Source organism: Vanacampus margaritifer, chromosome 6 (genome assembly GCF_051991255.1).
Source record: "Vanacampus margaritifer isolate UIUO_Vmar chromosome 6, RoL_Vmar_1.0, whole genome shotgun sequence".
Lineage (NCBI taxonomy): Eukaryota > Metazoa > Chordata > Actinopteri > Syngnathiformes > Syngnathidae > Vanacampus > Vanacampus margaritifer.
The window spans coordinates 6,371,965-6,395,568 of NC_135437.1; the positions used below are offsets into that span (position 1 = coordinate 6,371,965).

Sequence of the window (23,604 nt, forward strand, 5' to 3'; positions counted from 1 at the left end):
CACCCGCCAGACCACAAGATCACGGGGGTTCGTCCAGAAAAAATAAAAAGCTTGCGGAAACCTTCCGCAGCGCCGCATTCCTTCCGCACCGCATACGCAGTGCACTGCAGCTGGTGTGAATTGACACGCAGACTCGAATGCTTTCTATTCCTTGCGGTGGCCGTACAGAAAACGCACCGTTCTTCTCCAGCTCTTTTTTAACCCACTTCACAAACACATTGGCTGCATTTGTGACACGATTCATTTCCCAGCTGTTTTCCTTTAAAGGAGAATTAAACCTTAAAAAATTCTTGTCAATAATATGTTATATGTGACCTCACTAGTCCAAACATAACATTTTGATTACATTTGTGGAATATGAGTTATGTGGTAAAATCCATCCGTTTTTATCCATCTCAGGGTGCGGCCATTTTGCCACTTGCTCTCGACTGAAGATGACATCACATTTGCTCAGGTCTCACGTAACAACCAATCACAGTTCAGCTGTTTTCTGAAGCTGAGCTGTGATTGGTGGTTAACTGAGATCTGACCAACTGTGATGTCATCTTCAGTCGACAGCAAGTAACAAAATGGCCGCCTTCTGATATTGATAAAAACTGCTAGAATTTGCTGCTTTACTCATATTCCACTAACGCAATATTAACCAGAATACCGTATTTAGACTAGTGAAGCAGCATAGAACATATTATTGTCAAGAATTGATTTCTGGGTTGACTTCCCCTTTAAGCTGTCTTGGGCCCCCAATACTAACCGATGAGTATTTAGTAGGTCCGTGCTACTAATCTGGAGGTATCTGGAGAGTGGTGAGATGATCTCAAAGGTCCTCAAGCACAACTATGCTGTCAGCACTATATCATGCTTCAGAAAATTCTCAGTTTACTCATTACAGTATTGTGCTGACAGTCGCTTCCATTGTGACATTTTCAAGTATCCTTGAGTTTGATACTCCGTTCCTGTCACCTTAGTCTGATTTCCTATAAAAATGTATCTTCACTCATACAGTGGTCACTACATGGCCCTGTCTTGTAAAATAAGATCTGCTGGTACAGATCTTAAATGGTTTCTTTAAACGACATCTCTCCCATCTTGACAGCTTACATGCCAACTGCAATGCACAGTTCTACTCATTCGTCTCATATTCAATTGATTATAATCATGACTTACAATTACCCAATATCCCTTTGGGCAGCAATCCATATAGGCTGCGGTCTGACGAAGCTTGTGCGTCGACACCGCCTGTGTCTACCTTTAGATGAATGTGGATTGTGTGCAGAGCTGATGTTTGTTCTGTGTAATCCAAAGCAATCAGTGTGTAGTGGAGCTATACGTCACACGGATGTCAGTTGATCATCCGTCTCTATGTTAAACACCAGGACAGGACAGGAGGCACCCATCTGGCTTGACGCAGCTGGTTAATGATTATCATACAAGACATTGTTGATTAGCATGGAGCTTATGCCAAAGGCAGCTACACAATGATAACATAAATACGATGATAACATTTTTTAAATGACAACTTGTAAATAGAGATAGAGTCAAGTGGCTACATCAGGCAAACGTTTTATGTGTGACTGGTAGAACTCCAGCACAGCTTTTGACTCTTTTAATTACAGACTCGGACCTGACAAACTCTTTCGCACCAAAACAGAAGACCAAAGGAGGCAGTAGCTCTTCCCCCACAATAAACCTTTATTTGTGTAGGCCAATCAAGGACACCGTGGCATGAATCCAGACAGACCCTGTTTATTCTCGGTCCATTAATGCATCATACCTTGACCCGCAATGAATTTCTACACGGGTATTCACTTGTAGTACACGCAGTAAGTCAGCTCTAGCACACAATTTACATATGCACCATCACCCTCAGAGATCCCTTAGCTCTCACTGCTGGCAATAGCAGACACAGTATAGATGATTCTTTATTGATTTGTTCTACATTTATTAAAACTAACAACTGCCTGCTGTGCAAACATGACCACACAGGAGATTACTACTTCGCAGTCCATGCCTGCAAATACAGCACCCGCACACTCCACAGTCCACACACACATACGGCTACACATCTACTGTACAGCTCATACAATGTGTGTCAGAAAAGTTCCAGGATTTGTATAACAAAAGATTTATTTCAAACAAAAACTATGAGTTTCCCCTTCAATGTAGGCTTGGATTAGCGTGTTTGGGAATTTAGCAGATGGCTGTCACTCACTCACTCGTCTGCCTGTCTGTTTTGATACCCTGTCTGTTTAGAAAATAAGCCGCGGTTGATTTTATGTGACCCAACATCAGCCTAACCCCACGGTTGTCACAACTGGTCTGTGATTGGCCAAGAGTTACTTCAGTTAAAAATCTCATATATCATTGGTTCAATAAATGTAAACAAATCTCCATGTGTGGCTATCTGGCTAAGTCATTTCCCCGCCGCCTTCTTTGACAGCAGCAAAAAGGCAGCAAAAAGGCAGTGCTAGCAAAAATGCCCAAACGCCGGACATCTTTTAACATTTTCCTGGCCAAAAGCAGTCGAGACTGGTTTCTGCATGCTTTGCCGGTGTGATGTGGACGTGAGCACGTGACAACTCCGCCACCTGGGGCTCGGGACAGTGAAGCTTAAAAGTGAGACGAGCAGCAGGTGCGTCTTCATTGAAGACATTTTTTACTTGTTATTTGCTTTTCAAAAGAAATTATTTTTTGTGGCACGTTGCACTTTTACGGAAGCATGTCACTACTCCCGACTTTAACGGTAGAAGGGCGGTCACGCGCTCCCGGCCTTAATGGGTTAAAAACATGGTACTGTAAACAAAATAAATTGTCAAAAAGATGTTTGACTTTTTTTTGATACATTTTACCATTTAGTTACGCAAACATGATCTATAAACAATGCAAAACTTTATTGTTGATGAAGGGAAAAAATAAGTTCCGGGTGGAAATTTCCACTGTGGCTCTGAGCACCATCACTGGAGTGCAAGCCGACTTGTCCAAGGCCTGTGATGACATGTCACAGGTGAAGAACGACCTAGCTGCATCCAACATCGCCTCAAACAGAATGGCAATGAACTTGTCTACAAATTCCACTCTGATTTTCTGCGTCCCTTTGCATTCTGGGAACGAGAATTGATAAGCTTCGGATTCATCCCGTCAGCTATATTTCTTTTCAGGTATGATTGTTTATGAAAAGTGATTGTTGTAAATTGTCACTATGATTGACCGAAAGGAAAAATGAACAATAAAAACAAAAAAACAAAACAAAATACACCGTGAGTCTGATGTACAGTGTTCCCTCGTTTTCCGCTGGGGTTAGGTTCCAAAAAATACACGCAATAAATGAAATCCGCGAAGTAGTTATAGCTTCATGTTTTACATTCATTATAAATGTTTTAAGGCTCCCTCACCACACAGTTTATACACTTTTCTCATCAAGGCATTTACATTTTCTCACATTTCTCTTGTTTAAACATTCGCAATGTTCAAACCTTCATAAATGTTATATAATAGGTAAATTGCTGTAAAAAAATTGTATGCAAAATTGCACCAAAAAAATCTGCAAAACAGGAAGGCCGTGAAAAGTGAACCGTGTTATAGCGAGGGAACACTTATTATTATTTTTTTTAAATATGTCCTCTTTTTTGACCTGATAGAAGTGGCCACCCTATTCAGGAGGCCCAGCAACTTAAAGGGAAGTCAACCTTCAACATTTCTCAACAATAATATATTGAATGTGACCCCATTAGTTTAAACATGACATTCTGATTAATATTTCATTTGTGGAATATGACTTGTGAAGCAAAATCCAGGGGGCGGCCATTTTGCCACTTGCTGTCGACTGAAGATGACATCACAGGCAATGAAAAATCACAGCTCACCTGTTTTCTGAAGTGGAGCTGTGATTGGTTGTTACCTGAGGCCTGCGCAACTGTGATGTCATTTTCACTCAACAGCAAGTAGCAAAATGGCCGCCTTCTAATATTGATAAAAACTGTACTACAGTACTAAAGCTGCAATATGGAACCCCCCCCCCCCCCAAAGGACTTTACAATAAGCTTTTTATTTGACCATTTATGACTGAAATGCCTTCTAACTAGTAGATTAACACCTTAGCTGTTCACAATGGGTACTCCTGCAAGCCTCTGGCCAATAGTTTTCAGAGTGGATTGGGGTTAGAATTTCCCGCGTCCTGTCTGCGGATGTGACGTAATGTGAGTGGTGTGTATGTGAAGAACGGTATGTGCAGTTTCATTTTTCGTCAGCAGGTGGCAGTAGCGATTCGAAATGGAATATTCTACGTTCAGTAGCTTTAACCAGAATACTGTATTCAGACTAGTGGGGCTGCATAGAACATATTATTGTCAAGAATTAAAGAAATATGAAGAAAAAATATTCAGTGCTAAGGTAACGTCATTTAAGCTTGTATGTGAAAGTAAATAGAGCGTGTGGTGAGCCAAAATAACAACTAAATTGACACCATTAAATCCAGCTGCTGATAATACATATGCATAAAAACCATGATATTAAATCTGGTTGTAGCTCATGATTTAAACATGAACGAGTGTTTGTTTGAGTATAATGGTATTTTTACAAATAAATTTTTTACCTCTGGATACTTTTTATGGTCACACAAAACACAATATTGCCTTTCTACCTGTACTTGAAGAATCTGCTTGTCTTCAAACCACTCAGCAGTTTTGGTGCAGCAACTCATGTTGAATATAAAACTGACCACATGTGAGGCTGAGAATAGAAGGAGAATGAAGAGGAAGTTGAAAATCGGGTTAACATGCCGCACCGCAGCGCAGCCCACCCTGTCCAGATGTCATCTTTAACCTCAGCACCTCACTAATTACTGTACAGAGCTGCCTCTCGCCCGCTCTCCTTCCTAACCAGCCTATACACATTAATTGAGGTTACCACATGGCCTGTGGTCCACGCAGATCATGAAAGATTGTGTGCTGTACCTTAAAACACTGTGTGGTCTTTATAAACACTTCTTTGAGGTCCCTTCCGTGTGCCAGTTCATCCACGACTCTTTAAAGTCATGTTTGAATAGCATTGGGTATACACATCTTGTCTCAAAGGACAAACCTGCTAAGCATTCTTTGGCTTGCAAATGTCAAATCTACACTTTTGTGTATATTGTATAATAACGTAACTGTATATTATTTTTTTTCATATAGGTGTGTTTATTTACTTAGTCCTTGTACAAATGTTTGTTTAGGGTGGAGCTAGACACACACATGTCTCTTAATAGGCTGACAGAGAATTGCTTAATTTGCTTCTGTGATAAAACGGAAATGTAAGCATAACTAGCTCCCATTTGCCATTTATTTTTGCGTCCTTTCACTTTTAGTTCCAATCAATAAGTAGTGCAGTTACAGCCAGCACTAACACTTCATTGTGTTGTTTCCTTACTGTCACTTTGATAGACAGACGTGCCTTAACGGCAAGGCCACAGCAGGAAGAAGTGCTGATGTGCATTTTATGTGTGTGTTTTTTTTTCAACTAAGTTGTCACAGCGACAATAGTTGTGATTCTTGTTATTTTCTTGATGAAATTTACAGGTGAGTTGCACGCGGTTGTGCTCTTATGTCACACAAGTTACAGAGCTCAATATTTTCTACGCTTATTTGTTATCAGCCATACATTCTGTATTATATTGTAAAAATATTTATTTTTACAGTGATGTATGCGTTTGTGTGGACCTGTTTTGTTTCTTATTCGGGTAACTATTGTGATTGAGTTGTATTGGAGGAAGGATACTTTGGGTGATGAGGCGAATGATGGGACGGATTGAGACCGTTATGTGGTTGTCATTATGAAGTGAGGCTACTGAATAAAATTTGCTGTGGAGCCATTCCCTCCGTGTGCTGTTCTTTCCCCACAAACTTCACTTGGAACTACAACACTCCCAACCACACAAAAATAGAGTGTTACAGTATTGTCACACTCTTAAAATAATGGTCATAAATGCCACCTCTGCTTAAAGTTGCAATATGGAACTTTTTTCCCCAAAGATAACGTTACAATAAACGGACAATTTATGAGTGAAATGCCTTCTAATTAGTAGATTAACACCTTAGTTGTTCACAATGGGTACTACTGCAAACCTCTAGCTAATAGTTTTCAGACTGAATTTGGGTTAGAATTTCTCACGCCCTGTCTGCGGATGTGACGTAATGTGCGTGGTGTGTGTGAAGAACGGTATTTGCAGTTTCATTTTTCGTCAGCGGGTGGCAGTAGCGATTCGAAATGGAATATTCTTCGTTCAGTAGCTTTAAGTTGGCTACATCCTTAGTTAAACAGATCATTCAATTCTACCCCTGAAATGAAATTCACAATAAATAAAATATTTGGTTCAATTTTCTTGTTTTCTGAAAAGAAATTAACCACGATCTAATGACCTCGAGCAATAGAGGATGGCAAGCAGATGTACTTCCACCATGTCGGGACTCTAGTACGCAACTACACTGTAAAAATTTACTTTCAGTTAAACAAAAACAAAAAAAAGATGTCCAGATATCACATCTAAAATATTTGACTTCACAGAAACAAAATTGAGTGACTCATCATTTTATGCTGATGTAAACAATAATTCTTATAATAATTTTGTGCCTTGATCCAAATTATTTTCTTAATATTTTAGTTACTGAACCAAACTAATTAATTTACTTTTAACTGAATTAACATATTCACTTTGACACCAGTTCATTAATTTAAGTGTAACCAAATTAATATTTCTCGCATTTTCTAAAGTTAAAGGACCACTGATTGTCACGCCCATCTAAGTGGGGTGAAATTTGATCGCTAGATTTGACCCATCACCTGACAGAGCAGTGAGCAGTAGCAGTGGCTTGCGCTCAGGGATCTTTTGGTCATTTCAACCCCCAATTCCAACCCATAATGCTGAGTGTCAAGAAGGGAGGGAAACAGGTAGCATTTTTATCAACTTTTGGTATGCCCCAGCCCGGGATTGAACCCACAACCTCCTAGTCTCAGGGAAGACACTCTACCAACGGGCCACTGAGCTGTTTTTTTTTTTTTTGGTTTCGTCAAAAGAATCATTTATATTGTCCATCTTATAAACTCGATGCAAAAAGACAGTTAGCCAATATATATACTCAAAATATATTTATTAATTTTAAAATATGAGCCATATGCAACATATGAACTAGAGATAAGGTGAGGATGGAGCGAGAAAAGGAGAAAGAAGATGATGGATAAGGCAGAATATCCCATTTATAATATCCCATGGGCAGTCCTCCGAAAGATGTCAGACAACAACAACAACAACTAAACAAATTGTCTAACAAGCAAATGAGCCCGGACAAACACGTGTGGTAACAATCTGAGCTGTAATTAAACAATATCAAACGAAAGACTGCTTTCTGAAAGCAGTTGACCCTCACACTACCAAATTCAAAACACTCACCCAAAGCCCAACAACATAGCATAGCCTTAAATGGCTAAAGCTACAGTACAATGCCATGGTGGAACTGATGTGCAGTTGTTTTCACAAACTTTATCCTGTTTTGAATGGAAATTATTACTTTCAATAAACGACTTCATGTAACAATTCTCACAGTGTTAGTATGCAGAAACTGAAAATAAATGAAAAGTTCCGCTTTGATTGGTCATGATTAAAGTCACTTGTGACAACTCCAACAGCAGCGCAGCTCTCCCTTTTGCGGCCTGCAAAATGACCAACATCAAGTTTAACCCACTTTTGCGCAATTATGTTGCGTGCCGCACCGGATTCATGCCAGACATGAAAAATAGAGCCATTAGGCTTTTTTGCCCTAAATTTTGTTCATACTGAATCAGAAATTTGATTTGGGGTAAAGTAATAAAATTGACTTTAATTAGTTTATTCCAAGGTAAAAAGTTACTTGGATGTAACTTTTTTATTTGGCTTGGGAAAAATAATAGTCTTTGATTTATATTAAATTGATAATGTTGCTTTCAACCAAATCATGTATATAAGAAGAAAAACGAATGATGTAGTCTTCTATCATTTAATCAATAAACGGGGCGGATGACTGGCAGGCAGCACGCACATACTGTACGTAGTCACACTGTTTCCAAATATAAACCACACAATAGAAGATTAACTCAACCAAACCCAAATCCTGCTTTCTGCCTTTCGTAGAGGTAAAGGCAGGACCCGAAGTGGAAACATAATCTCTCTGTGTTCACACAGTCTGTTCACACAGACCTGCCAAAAGCAGCAGGCAAGCTACCCCCACTGCACACATTCGCTCACTATATATTTGCACATCTGGACACACTAAATATAGCTTCTGAGAAATAAGCAGTGTCCAGAATTGCCATTAGAAGGGGCTTCATTCAGTTGCAGTTCTTAGAATGACTTATTATAAGATTTTTTCCGTTTAAATAAATTGATGAGGTTCTACGTGGGACTCGTGCAACGCAAAACATCAATTTCTAAAAGCCACAGCAAATGAACTTCTGCCAGTTGATTCATGATATTGACATACAATGACACGGCTTAGCAGCCATCAGACTGGAATAACATTGGTTCAATTGATGCCTCTGCTCATCATTGGATTTTACATCGCCACCCGACTGCAGTTTGGCGAGGATGATAGTCGGTGTGTGTTTGTGATGTTTCTACATCCATACATTTGTGTTTTTTTTTTTTTTATGACAACAGATTGGATATGCCTTATTAACAATTTTAATATTCATAATCTCCTCTGTGTCGTATATGTGTGTGTGTCTGCTGGACACAGTTGACCTTGTCTAGGTTGCCTGCCTCATATTGTGAGTCATTACAACGAGGACCAAAAAACATGATGTAATATGACAATGGCTAGTATATTTCAGGAAAGATCCAACAACAATAAAAGACACATTGAGTTCATCCTCGGGGGGATTTTCAAATCCATACAATCTCACTCTATTCCACATCCAAACTGGACTTCTGATGACCTCTGTCATTTCCTGCAGGAAGTAATGACAAAGCTACAAAGTGATGACCCGCTAAAGAGATTCAATTGGGTTATTTCATGAAAAAGAAAAAGGTCGATACTGTCATTTTTCCAATTTCTCACTGGTCTGCTTTCCGTTTCTATGGCCCACAGTTTCCTGGGTGATGGCTGTGGGCGGAGCCTCCTGCTGCACACCTGTTGGCCATGATGATCAGCAGGGTCAGATTATTCTTCCGCATTGCTCACTTCTATAGCTTGTATATACCTGTTCTCGTGTCTTCTACTTTTGGGACTTAATTTGAGTATTCCAGTTACCTAGTACGTACCCTTTGTTATAGTTACTAGCTTCCCTTCTTTATAATCTTGTGCAGATTAGGTCTGTATTTCGCCTAGAACTGTGGGACATGGAAAAAGAAAGCAGACCATTTGAAATGTGTTTGTAATAAAAGGATCACATAAAGACTTTCCAAATGAAGTGTTCCTTCTTTTTTGTAGCAATCTAGAAACCCTGGTAACCAAAAGGTTGTTCAATTTACGGTGGTATTTATTGAAGAGGTAACTGAAAATGTGGTCCTCGTCAGGGTAAAAATTTTTTATAATAAAAAGAAAATATCTAAACCAGGCACTTTTCAGAGAGATTATTTCATGTTGCTGGTAAATGAGCCTGGTTATATGGTAGTCTGAATGATGGGAAGGAGAAAAGACGAGAGAATGGCATCCATTAGAGATGAAAAGAAAGGAGTCATAATGCTAGCCATTTGAAGGCAGAAGCCTCCTGTACAGCAGGAGTGCTTAAATTGTTCCCATGGACAGCCATGTATATATATATAAAAAAAATAATAATAGTAAGAGGCAGGTGCCACTTTGATATTTGTCTTGTTTTATTTATTAAATGCACTGAAACTAATCAATCATTGTGGGCAAAGATATGCAGACAAGCCACAACAATATGACCACTAGCACAATCTAATGCAAAGTAATACAAAGGCCTTATGAAAAATTATGCCTGTAAAGGTTGTACATTTCCTCATATTTGTTACATATTTTTCTCTGTATAAAACATTCTTCCATTATTTTAGCTGTAAACTGAAACAATTTGTGTTGTGACTCGGAGCTTGACTCGCTCCTAAAATCCCAATTTGCTAATTGTGCCGACGTCAGTGTATTTCCCGGAAAATAAATACAATTTTACCTAAATAGTAAATTGAGAGGACTTAGAATCTGCGTCGTTTATTGCATGCTTTGATGTTGTGAAGTAGGTGGTCCTCGCTGCACACATCCTAAATGCTGAATGGGTTAGCCTGCATGCTACTTGGTACACTAGCTAGCTATCAGCAGATGCAGTGCTTTTTTTTTTGTGGGTTCAGCCCTCAGATTTGTGTTTTGTCACCTAGACTATGTTTATACTATTACAAGTGTTACCAATATGAAAAGCAGAGACCAAGTAATTGTTAGTTGAGATTAAAAATATAAAATACACTTAGTGCCATTGCCCAAACATTGACTACAGCCAGTCTGAACCTTGTGAATGTCTGGAAAAACAGAGAAACTAAGTGAAAAGTGTAACATGTCAAATGGGTACACCAAGAAAAACAACAGCAGTTGATTACAGAAACAGTTTGAGAGCTGAAAAGAAAACAACTGTGATTCGTGATTCAGTTTTTCTCAGTGCACTTGGAACATTCTCATACTCAACTCTTATGCTTCACACTAATAATGATGCCGATTTCTTGCTAGAGCAGCACCCTAGTGTAAAAAGAAGTGCAATACAGACAAGAACAAGCTTAATGTTAACATTTAGCCTAACATTTAAAAATGTAATAACGATTTGCGGATTGCATATGAGGCCCGCGAGCCAGACTTTGGACATAATTAACATGCAGCATGAGATGAAAGTGAGAAGGACCAGGAAGAGGGTGGAGGACGGACGGTAAGTGTATGTTAATATAAAGCTCGTCTCTAATCAGTCCTACAACGTCCAATTTGGGCTAAAACAGTCAAATGCTGTAATCATATAGTGGCTGGAACACTAAATGTGTGTCCAACATAGCCTTCAGGCTCTGGAAGAGGTTGGCTCTATGCATTCCCTGAACATGGACCAACTTTTCGGTTACATTGCTCACTTTTTGGGCATGAAGGAGAAATTCATGTCCTCCGACATATGTCATTGTATTTCAAAGCACGTCTGATTATTATACATATAAAACAATCTCAACAATATTTATTGTCATTAAACCAAATGACTGTTCTTCCAGTTGATTTGTTTTAAAATGCACAACAAGACTCAAACATATTCAGGTGAAGTTGTCAGGCGGTAGATCAAAGGTTGATGATGTGCCTTTGATTAATTTGGGAGTTCCGTGCCTCAGTCAAGCCCACAGTAGAACTCAGGAAGCAACTACTGCCTCACTAATTACAAAGTATGCTGATGATTAAACAATACATTATTGTAACATTAAGTTAATTACAGCTCAACATGCCATCTTGTAGATTTCAATTTGCGGGTCAAACTCGCGTAGAATTATTTACAAAATTTCCCAACAGCAAATTTTAAAGCTTTATTCAGAGCTTGCCAAATGGTACTTGGGAGCCCTTCATTTAATGCAGATTAAAGGGCTTCTTTTGCTGTGCATACCCTGCAATGTGATGACCAGATGTGGTCAAAAGTAGGCCGACTGAATAGAGGATCAGGGTGACAAGCCAATGAAATAGCTAATCCCAAAGGCTTTCAGAGAGTGTCTGCATGTCTGATCTGTTCTGTGCTGAAACGGATGGACAGCATATCACCCAACAGTATGCACTTTACAAATGGAAAATCTCACAATGAACTCAGGTCAGGTGTACTGTATGCAACGTAACGTCCCAACATCATATGTTGAAATGAAGGTTCAAATGTAACTCCAAAGGTGATTGAGAAGAGTGTTAAAACTACTTTCCTAATTTGAGAGAATATATAAGCATATATTTGACTGTGTATCAAATTATTCAGTTGAGCTCAAAGTACAGTTAGATCGATTGAGATTCAGGCACCTCCATGTAGTACAATATTACCATTCAGCCGCAGTGGAATATGTTTTGGGGGGAAAATGGGTGTTGACCGGTGGTGAAGAGAAAGCATCGTTGTACGGTAAGTTAAGCTTCCAAGGAAAAAGTTCATCCGAGTCACTTTCAAACATTTGCATAAACTACAAAAACACTACTGTTTGAAGCAGGTCAAATTAAGCTGTAATATTCAGTTCACCAATATGCAAACAATACTGCGTACGGTGCCATAAATATACTGTTGCTTCTTAATCTTTCAGTTGGCTGCAATCGGTTGATAAAAGCTGATTTAAAAAATTCATCATTATCGACAAAACTGCCCCAAGCAGCCTCTCCACAAGGGAAAAAAGCTCACCACTGGCCTGGCAGAAACAAACAACTCAAATGCAAACATAAATATGCTTAGTGGAATGAGGAGAAACAAAAAGGCTATTCAGAACATGCAAAATGGTGGAAGTAGAATAGAGATAGAAAGGCCTCTATTTCTGCGAATGGCCAATCAAAGGGACTTCTTCCATCTCCAATGGGCTGATAAAAAAAAAAAACTACTACAACTGCTACTAATAATAATGCATTTAATAGATCTTAATGAATTCTGCATCTAGATGGTTTGATTCCCAATGTTCACAAATTTATGAATGAAATCAGTCTGACATCCACCACACTTCTACAGATCTCAGTATCTGTCTGCCTGCACCCTGATCAAATTCCGCAAAATCACCCATGACCAATGGTCTACCCTGTGTCAGTACTTAGATATGGTCTGAGAAGGTGTTCTACCAAAATGACAAACATGCACAGCGAGCCTTGCCCTGGCATGAAAATCAGGATCCGCCAGCATTTGTACTCTGCCGCAGATGCGCTGTCTACATTAATAGAGAATCTTATGTGAAAGTGTGCAAACATTATTTAGGATAAATGCTTGAATTTTACTAGAAAAACACACAGTTATACATAAAGAATTCCTCTCTGTCCACACTGGACCGTTTTGAATGAAGCATTTATAACACGTTGTTTACGTCAGGATGATGTCTTATGTATGTAATTTTTCAAGTAACAGTTTGCTTTCGGTTTAATATTACACAAAGCAACAATGTGAGGGAAAATAGATTTTTGCTTTTTAGTGTACGTGCAGTGTATCAGATATAAGTTGAGGAGGAGGAGGTGTTGATTTTACACATTTTACTTCAGTGTTAAGTAACAGCCCACCTTTCAAGATTGAGAAATGCTCTCTTTAAAGGTATGCAAAAAAACGGTGTAAGTAGAAGGATATCATTGGAAGGTTAAAATACTGATCATATGGCCTCAAACTTGGATTCATAATGTGACACTGCGACTTTAAAATTTATTTTGACTGAAAATTGTATTGCATGTCATTGTATGCTCTACTGTACTTTTATGCTATATTTTCCTATGTTGTTGTTGCTGCTGTTTTTTCTTCAATATGTAAGCTTGCACACAAAATGTTTGCTCATCTAAGGGTGTATTTGATCTCCAGTATTCAACGTTTAAAGGTGTATTCAAGGATTTTTTCGAAAAGTAGAAGCCAAATGTCCCTTTTTCACTTTTTAAAAAAATGCGCATGTGGAAGACCATCCTTCCAGCTCTGCTGCTCATCTGGGGGAAACGCCTACACTGTAAAAATGGAGAGTGATATTTACTTGAAAAAAGCTTAGCAAAGGTTGATGCAGTCAGAAATATGCAGCTAGGAAGGAGCACGCACGACGTCTTTACGGCAGATTGATTCAATCGTTAAGATGATCCACCCGGAAGACGCAGTGACAAAAGATCCTTGAATACAAATATGCAAATATCCTTTGGACCAGTGTTTTCTAACCTTGATACACAGTAAATTTTGTAGAGTACAATTTACTGTACTCTGAAAAGACCGACTATATTTGGTCCCAGTCTAGTAAAATTTTCAGTTGGAAGAGAGTAAAATATTCAGAGAAAATGTAAATATGATATAAAAACTATATATTTTACTCTGTTTGGACTGGGATATAGAATATAGTCTTTTTAGAGTAAAATCTACTCTACAAATTCACTCTGTAGAACCAAGGCACAGTATATAAACAAATGGAATATAACACAAAAAGTACATACTAATCATAATGTACAAATTAAAATGATGTACTATAAAAGACTGTTTGGTTGACCACAACGTTATTATTCCGTTTTATGAATAACAAAATTTGGATTTGCAGATGATTTGTGCTTTCTACCATCTAGTGGACGAGGCTATAATTGATCTCCCTGGCACTATTTATCGCTGGCGGTAATAGATGAACAACTTGATACACTTTATACAATTTTCAGACCAATTAAGTGAAATTGGATAAATAATAATCTCTTATGACACATTAACTAGCATTTTTTCGTGAGTCAACCCAAAGTAGACATGGTTGTTCCTTTTAAAATGTCTGTTCATATTGTAGAACTGTCCCTTGCTTAAAAGTGTTCAAACTTGCCTGATAATTAAATATACAGTCCGCATTATTATCTTATATGACGCTGTCCACATTTCCTGATGCTTTACCTCCGGCACTAAGGTGCAGAAACCAGACCCTCGACTATCAGGTGTCGTGGGTCTCCATCCAACATGTCTGCTCGCTTACCAGTTTGCTGGACACAATGATCGCTTTGGAGAATCAGTACTGTTCCCAATTATGGAGACATGATCATGTATTATTCCTATATAATAAATATGTTGTCAATGTTTATTCCATTTTGAATAATTAAAAAAAAATATTGTAATATGTTTATTGTTACTGATTACAATGACATACTGTATCTTATTTGTTATGCTGCCCAAAGACATGGCAAAGTGCCCTGTGTAATTGAAGAGGCCAGCACTCATTTCCTCTGATGCGGTTTAACAGTGCAGCATGTTGCACTTGCTGAGGGCTTTTAATTGCAATATTAATGGAGTTCAATCAAAGAGGTTTGTTCATGCGCCTGGGGTTTAACAGCAGGCAAATAATGCCTCAATGACTAAAAGAGTTTTGATGGGAACAGCCAACACAAAGCACAGTACATGACAGCCTGTAAAGGTTAGTCTCAAGATTATGTTGAAAGATGTCGACATATTGCATAACCTTCTGGTTCTCCTTAAGAAGGGTGTCGTAAAATCATTATTATCAACACAATCAAAAGAAATTATGGTGTCCTAACTAAATCCCAAGCTTTGTTATATCTCAAAATAATCATTGAAGAACTGGGCTTCAGGTCCAAGTCTGATCCATAGGAACAAACCCACCAGAAAAAAACAAACAAACAAACATTGATTGCTTCTACACTAAAGTCATTGTCATTATACTGTCATTATCTGCCAATGTAGTAAAATCTCCAGTTTTATTTTCAACCTATAGAGTACATAGAAGACTGCCCTTAGATATGAATGGTGTTGCTACCATTCCAACAGAGACATTCAGCAACACCTGAGTTAGCATGAAACGACTAACGCAAAAACAGTCTGAGGTCTTGCCTCATGGTTACACTGGTGCATGTGACCTACATGAAAGGAGCTTTGAAAAGAGAGGGTGCACATCGTTGGGAATACATTTACCAGCTAATCTTTTAGAGCCTTACATATTATTATACTCTACAAAGACATCTGAATTTGGAGATGAAAAGTGTATTTCAGACCATATTGTCTGTAGGAAAAACTAACTATAGTATTTAAATTTAATAGTTTGTTTCTTTCTCTGTGATATCCTGTTTGGTATGGTTGTATTAAGAAAGATGCAATAATTACCAGCGCTATCGCCATTTATCTAAAAAATAACTGGGAGGAGCTAAATGTATTTTTTCAACAGTGTGTTTTTTTCTCCCCACCGGAATTAATGATGTGCCCTCTGGAAACAAAAATAACACGAGTGGGCACTGCAATATTTGTCTTACTTTGATTATCTTTCTCTGGGCTGTACCCACGCACGAGAGAAAAATGGGAGGGGGGGGGGGGGGGCGAGAGAGAGAAAGAGGGAGCGCGAGAGAGAGCGAGAGAGAGTGAGAGAGAAAGAGAGAGAGAGAGACATGTTTCATGTAAATATGAATCAAATATTGAAGCCCCGGCGGTTCCGCCGAGCTTTAGGCGCGGCTGGAGGTTCACTGACAAAAGACACGTCACAAAATGCTTTTCAACACACGGCTAGGAGGAAGCTGAGCTGACTGGTAAATAATCAACCGTTCATCACCAGCAACAATCAACTAGTTGTGCTCTATTAAAAAGAGCACGAGAAAGATAAAATTACTTACCGTATTGGGAATCTCTCCTCCATTTGCCGAAGGCAAGGTGTGCGCCGTGCGTGCGGTTGGCAGCGGTGCTCGTGCGCGCGCGTGTGATACGTCTCCTCAATGAACAGTCAGTGAGCGTGTGCGAGCCCAACCTTCCCCAACCAGCAGCTGGGCAAAGACCGTGTGAGCTGCAAGACTGCGAGAAGGAGAAAGACGACGAGCGCGTTATCTGTTCAGCACCGCACGGCTTCGAACAGCTCCCAAATGACGTCACTGCCTGGCCACAACGCCACGCCTACTCTCACATTGACCGTCCCAGAGAGAGAACTTGAACCATTAACAAAGAGACGTAATAGTTTGAGACTAGCAGTCACTGCATTTCTCAATTGCATAATATTACATTTTAAATGCACTTATGCTTGCTATATATATTATTCAACAAACCAAACAAAAGAAACATTTTGAGTCGGTGTAGGTCTTTCACAGGAACAGACAATCAATAGCACAATCAAATTGCTCATATTGTATTTATGATGGTGTTTGTGTGCTGATCCAAGATATTGTTGTTGGTTTAATATGTCTTTATACAGAATGACTACTATGCTCATGATATGCTCATATTTATCTAAAATGACAATTTATTGACGATTTATAATGACAATAACCTCAGTGTATAAACAATTAATGTATTTTAAATAATCCTATTTATCTAAAATGACAGCTTTTTACATAATTAAACAATTAATAAGTCATGTTGAATTATGTAAAAAGTTGTCTGTTAGATCAACATGAACATTATGAACGTTGAACGTCAACATGCACTTCTGAGTAAATGTCAAAATTCCCACTCAAAGTCAAGTAGTCGCAAATGTTTGCTAAAATATATTACCAGTCAGTGAGAAAAAGCTAAAACAACAACGCGAGCTTTAAAAAAAAAAATGTTTGCCTACTGCAAAGATCAACAACGGCTGTAATAAATTTAATTTAAAAATACTTCTCTGACAGCATCAGTCAAACTGAAAAGGCAAAATATCTGGTACAGTTCCTGTATTAGATGATGATAGTAGAATGTTTTTTTTTTTAAACTAATGTTTCCACAACTATGCAAGGGATCAATATGTAATTGGTTTTCCAAGACAAAGGAGAGAGAGAAAAAAGAAAAAAGTGGTTTGGTCCCTCACCTTGCCTGAGGGTTGTCTGGGTCAAGGTGATGGTGATTGGCTGGAAGAAATCATATGGTTGACTTCCTTATAGTGAGGCATGTAGTGTCAATCTTGCCTTAAATGTTGACGTTACTAAATATGATACATTGCCCTATGGTTCACTGTGTTACAATGTTTTTCTTTGGTCTGGTACCTCATACATGTGTAGGGATTGTATGGAACTTAATGAGGAGTTGCACTGTGTGATTAGTAATGTGTCAGATTATTACTGTTACTGAATAGAGGCTCCTTGTGCTATTGCTGGGCTCATACTACAGTATGTGAACTGCACGCACACACACACACACACACACACTACACTTGCCCTGTACTAATTACTGGTCCTTGGCCTACCGGAGAACATTTTTCCCAGTATTGGTCAACCACAAAGGCGTGTTCAGAAGGAAAACATGCTGTGTCTCTTATTTTCTCTCATCTGGTACTGAAAAAAAGGTTGACTTGCCATTTTTATGTAGCGAACTGTGTGGCGTTTAACCACTACATCTTCTTCGCCATCAAAGTGCTCTTTCTTTTTAATCTACCGCTCTGGAGTGGGGTAGGGATTAAAATATGCAAACTTTTGTCTCAGTGTGTCTATCACAAGGGTTATTTTTTCCCTTTTATCTAAACACAAGGTAAACATAATTTGGGTCTGGGGAAAGACCATTTTTATTTCCATACATTTTAACTGGACAAATTGCTTGGCCAACAGTTGGTGGTGGAAGTACAGAAACACTTCAGGAAATTTCTTTTGGGATCAAATTGTGTGTGAATCCCCTTCGCCAGATGGACCCATCAAAACACAAGTGCATACAATCTGTTTTCATAGGCTACAATTACCATTTGAGCATTGATATACAATGTGAAGTTTCCACTTGGAAACGCTTTTTCAAGTGTTTGGCTTTCAGGTTCCAAACACCATTGTAGTGAAAACAGGTTACCACCATGACAATGGTGTTCACTCATTTTATGTTAACTCCAGATTTGTTTAAGTACCTCATTCAGAAGAGCATTCACCAATGAATGTTGAGTTACAATTTAGAGTATTGATGAGAAAATGTAAGTGTAACATGTTTTAACAAAAATAAAAATGTAAATTTTTGAACATGTATTTCCAATTTCCCACTGTAAATATAAAAATACAGATGGAATGAATGTTGATTTTTTTTCAAAAATAGAACTTTGTTTTTATAAATTACACGACTTTACACGGACAGTGTCTAACACGCGCACATCCATGCACACTACACAAACACACAAACTTATGAAAAATTAGGTGAAATGCAATTTTATCTAGTTAACAATGATGAATGAATGTACCGTTAGCATTTATTATACGCAGCTGTGAATTACACAAGTGAACAGTGAAACAATCCCATAGACTCTCGGAACCACACACGCACACACACACACACACACACACACACACACACACACACACACACACACACACACACACACACACACACACACACACGCACACACACAGTTTTCCCATCCACATCCACTCAGTAATTTTCAGCCGAGAGGGTGGACTGTTTCCAAGTTTTCTTCAGAATAACCCTTCTGCAGTAATTATAACTTTAAACTCCAAGGCGCCTTGTCATTACAAGGCCTCATTTAGCAATGACGATGACCCCACCCTACTTCTTTTCTGTCCGTTTCTGCTTTGCTTTGTTTAATTCATTTTCATCCTTTGCAATACCTTAACAGTTTTGTCACAAAGCACACGCCTCATAATTTAATAAAAATGTAAGAACACACTCTGTTTAAACTTTAAATTCTAATTCAAATTCACATCCTCTCGGCAAGCTTCGTCCAGGTTGTACATATCTGTCCAGTGGTCATGTGCTTTGCACACTTTATAATGTGGTGTGTTTTCCACTTTGCACTACAGTAGTGGGCATCTAAGGAACAATAGTTGGCTTAGAGCTTTTGCCATTGTGGGGGTCTAATGCTCAATGAGGTAAATGTAAAAAAAAAATAAAAAATCGATGGTGAGCATTATGTAGCATTATAGGCTAGGTGGCTCACAAATCAGATTGTTTCTCTTCCTCATCCAAACAGTAAGTGCAATGAAACCAATGTTGTACATAAAATTTGCAATGAAATAGGGTCTATTTTTGTATAGATGAATGCTCAGTCAGGCTTTCTTAAACTGAGAGGTTGAGACCCCAAATGGTTTTGAGTCAATCACTTTCATTATGTCATTTGATTGTTTCAGAGAAAATACTGTTGTCTGATGTTTCATGTTGGTGTCTGTCAGTAACTATACTCTACCTTACAACTATAATAACTGCACTATTCTCTAAGTTTTCACACTAGATTTGGCGTGTTTTATAGGTTAGGGTTAGGACTCTACACCAGCTAGGTCACTTCTTCTTCCACATCATACATTTTTTATGTGTGACCAAAGTGCCCTGCCTACAATTGTCTAACAGTGAAGCCAAGTATTTATGTTGATAATTCATCTCAGTAATGGAGGCATATGGACAGATTACATCTACAGGCTGCTAATACTATTGGAGGAGGGGTGATGGGAAGGTTGCCTTGAATGGATTAACATAACTCTGTCAACATGTATTTATTGTCATGTGCAGATCGACATCCAATTATGGCCTACTATTTTTCAGTCTTATTTTGTCTAGTTATTTCTTATTTTGTAGTTGCTATACAGTTGCTTTGTCCCTTATAATGATAATGTTTGATGATTATATGTTTGCTACTCTTATTGGTTTGGTATTACGCAAATGTACCTTATGATGAGAATGTTTTCAGTTGCAAATTGCAATGCTATTTGACAGTTTTATTTTGTAGTTTTGCTATACAGTTGCTATCTCCCTTATGATGTGAATGTTTGATGATGATGTATTAGCCATTCTTAGTTTGTCTAGTCTTTTGCAAATGTCTCTTATGACGAGAATGCTGTCAGTTGCTATGCAATTTGTCAGACTTATTTTGTCTGGTCTTCTTTCATTTTTGTAGTTGCTATACAGTTGCTATGGCCCTTTAATAATAATGTTTGACGATGATGAGTTAGCCTCTCTTAGTTTGTCTAGTTTTATGCAAATGTCCCTTACGATGAGAATGTTGTCAGTTGCTATGCTATTTGTCTAGGCACTCTTATTTTACTATATAGGCTTTTATTCTGTCATATAGAATCGTGCCTTCCCCTATCTGAAATTTTATGAGTCACACTTTTGTCTGTATGTTGAGGTTCCTTAGCTAATGTTTCGCTCAGCACGTTGAGGTCTTCTTAACCCTACGTTTTTCTGTCTTTCATGTGTTCTGCAGTGTGTGCATGTGGCTACTTTGTACTTTTAAGTTCGGAATCCAGCCCTCTCAAAGTTCTTGGTGAAGATTTGTCGATCAAATGTTTTCTTCAAAGCCATCTGAATCCAGGCCTGCTTTCTGTTGTTACTTTGTATTTTTGTATATAATGACACTATTTCCCGACTGCCGTGTCTTGTCTGTGTTTGTGTCCTAAATCCACACCTCACGTGACAGATTGCAATGATGGCAATTTTATAAACAGTGAAAATAGTGGTGCAATGCACAGTACCTATACCCAAGACAAGGCTTCCATATAAAGGCATTATTATTATCATTATTATTATTATTTGTATTATTATATTATTTGTATTATTATCAAAAGCAGCCAACATGGGGCACAAGCCGGTGCAAGCTGTAGGCCAGTCCCAAGGCCGGGTAAATACTAAGGGTTGTGTCAGGAAGGTCATCCGGCTTAAAACTTTGCCAACCAATTATGAGCATTCATCCAAAGAATTCCAGACCTGATGGGTCGTAGCTTGGGTTCGCAATGACCGCCATCGGCGCCTTTAATCTGTAGGCAGGTGGAAATGCAGCTACTTTGTGTCGAAGACTAAGGAGAGGGGAAAAGTACAGAATATTGGCCTGTAAATGGAGACTTTGAATGTTGGGACAATTACAGGAAAAGCTAGGGAGTTGGTTAACACGATGATTAGAAGAACGATAAATAAATTGTGTTCCAGGAGATCAAGTGGGCAGGCAATAAGGTTAGAAGCTTAATAGCAGGGTTCAAATTGATTTTGCCATGATGTAGATGAGAAGAGATATTGAGGAGGGGGTTGTTTGAAAGAAGAGTTAGTTAAGAATGTCCCGGAGGTGAAAAGTGTGTCAGATTGTGTGATGAATCTGGCACTGTTTAATGAAATTAGTGGTTATACCCCACAGGTAGGATGTGAATTAGAAGAGAAAGAGAAATTCTGGAAGGAGCTAGATGATGCAGCCTGGACATCTCGGGCAGGGAAAGAATGTGGATTGGTGCAGATTGTAATGAACATGTTGGTTGAAGGAAAAGTAAAGTTAGAAAAAAATATGCTTAAGCCATCAGAAAAATAAAATAAAATAGTTTTAGAAATTGTACAAGAATCGCTGTTGGGGTTTGATAGAGGTGAAATAATTTGTCCTCTTTTGCGTGTTCCAAAAAATCGGAGATAAACTTCTCTGCGAGAAAGACTCCTTGCAAGGATTTTATTACAGAGAATCTCTGGTCACACATCATTGAATACCACGTAAATTGTGTCAGTCAAGGAGCGCGTGCCTCCTCCCTTGGGAAAGAGGGCTCTTTATAGAATCCAAGTCAGAAGAAGAACGCCTTTTCTCCTCCCATCATGAATAAGTAAAACAGATTGGTTCTCACACAATATGTTATATAACAGAATTTTCAGTACACAGTTCACAGCTGTGTTCATCTTTTAGACAAAATATACTCTCAGGGTACTTTTCGTGCTTTATCCCAAAACAAAATCTCACAAACAAGTTGAACTTGACAGCTCCTAATGTAGTATAGTTGTGGGACTGTGTGTGTGCGCGTTCTCTCTCACGAACAGAATATGTTTTCGCGCAGAACACTGAGAAGGAGTTTTAGACAAAACAAGGTACCAACTAGGTTAAGGTCAAATTATACTGAGTTCAACACTATTTTACCTACTCTACACATCTATAAAACATTTCAACATGGTTAAAATATGAAATAAAGAATTAAAAATGTTAATAATGTCAACAGGTTTAAGCAATCAGAAAAAAATTGTTAATTGCCAATTCCTGGTAGGCCCTATAACATTTTTTAGATTATCATTGCCCATTGTAAATCGTTAGGGTACAGGGCCATCTGGCATACAAGGCACATACCTGGTGGTCTTTTAGGGCCGATGCAGTGCTTTTTAATTATTATGTTCCTACTTTTTACCCCAAATAACTGGCCCACCATTTAGAGGGACCAGTCCATTAATCAAGTTTGAATATAGATAGCAAACTGAAACATCATCAAAAAACATCTGTAGCAGAACTACATTCAGGCTGGTGGGGCTTTGTCAAAATGCCAGGGCAGATTTTGTTGTGCCAGTCCAGCCCTGTTAGGGTACATTAGGGAAAAACTGCAGCAAATTTGCAGATGACTTTTTAAAATAGTGTAAGAAGGCCTGAAGAAGGGCCAATACAACCCACTGACCGATTAATTGGTTCTATGAAAATAAATGGACACATGAATATTAGTGATGCACCGAATATTTGGAAAATTTTCTTCAGAAAATGAGAAAAATATGCATTTTCGGCATTCGGACAAAATAAAATTGGAGACAAAAAAATATTGCCCAAATAGGATGTTGTGGTAACGCAAGCAAAAAAAAAAACTGCTGCAAGCAAGCAAGCGTATGTATGAATTAAACGCCGGGGTGAGCGTTTCGCCTCAATGTTAATTCATAAGCAGTAGCTGAAATCTAGCGACTTGAGGTTAACCCAATCTATGCTATCCCAAATCAGCGGCGAGGAATAATGGCAACGGCACAAAGTGTTAGCGGAAAGCAGTATCGTGATCTCCGTATGGTGTGTGCGCCAGCGAGAGAAGAGGACGCGAAAGACAACACAAGGCAAGTGTGTGCGTGTAGCAGCTACGTGCTAGTTTACAGCGATCGAACTTCTTATTTTGTAACTGATGTGTCATAGCAAATTGTTTGCTGCTGAAATGCAAATAAAGCTCCCGTTAAATAAGCAACACGGCGCCGGTTCCTTAACATGATAAATGAATTTATTTAATTTATATCAGCAGCAACCCAAATCAATTGAGGGTGACAAGTGAGGACACTCGAAAAAGTTCACAAAAGTAAAGCTTCATCTCCAGATTATTACGTCCAACAATGTGC

General features: G+C 38.6%; 1 protein-coding gene across 1 annotated transcript in view; it reads right to left on the bottom strand.

Moving 5' to 3' along the window:
• Window positions 1-16,469, bottom strand: part of smpd3 (sphingomyelin phosphodiesterase 3) — a 47,374-nt gene extending 30,905 nt beyond the window's left edge. Inside the window, exon 1 of the mRNA XM_077568829.1 lies at window positions 16,239-16,469. The gene's annotated coding sequence lies outside the window, so the exon portion shown is untranslated. The remainder of the gene's footprint in view (window positions 1-16,238) is intronic.
• Between the last annotated feature and the right edge of the window lie 7,135 nt (window positions 16,470-23,604).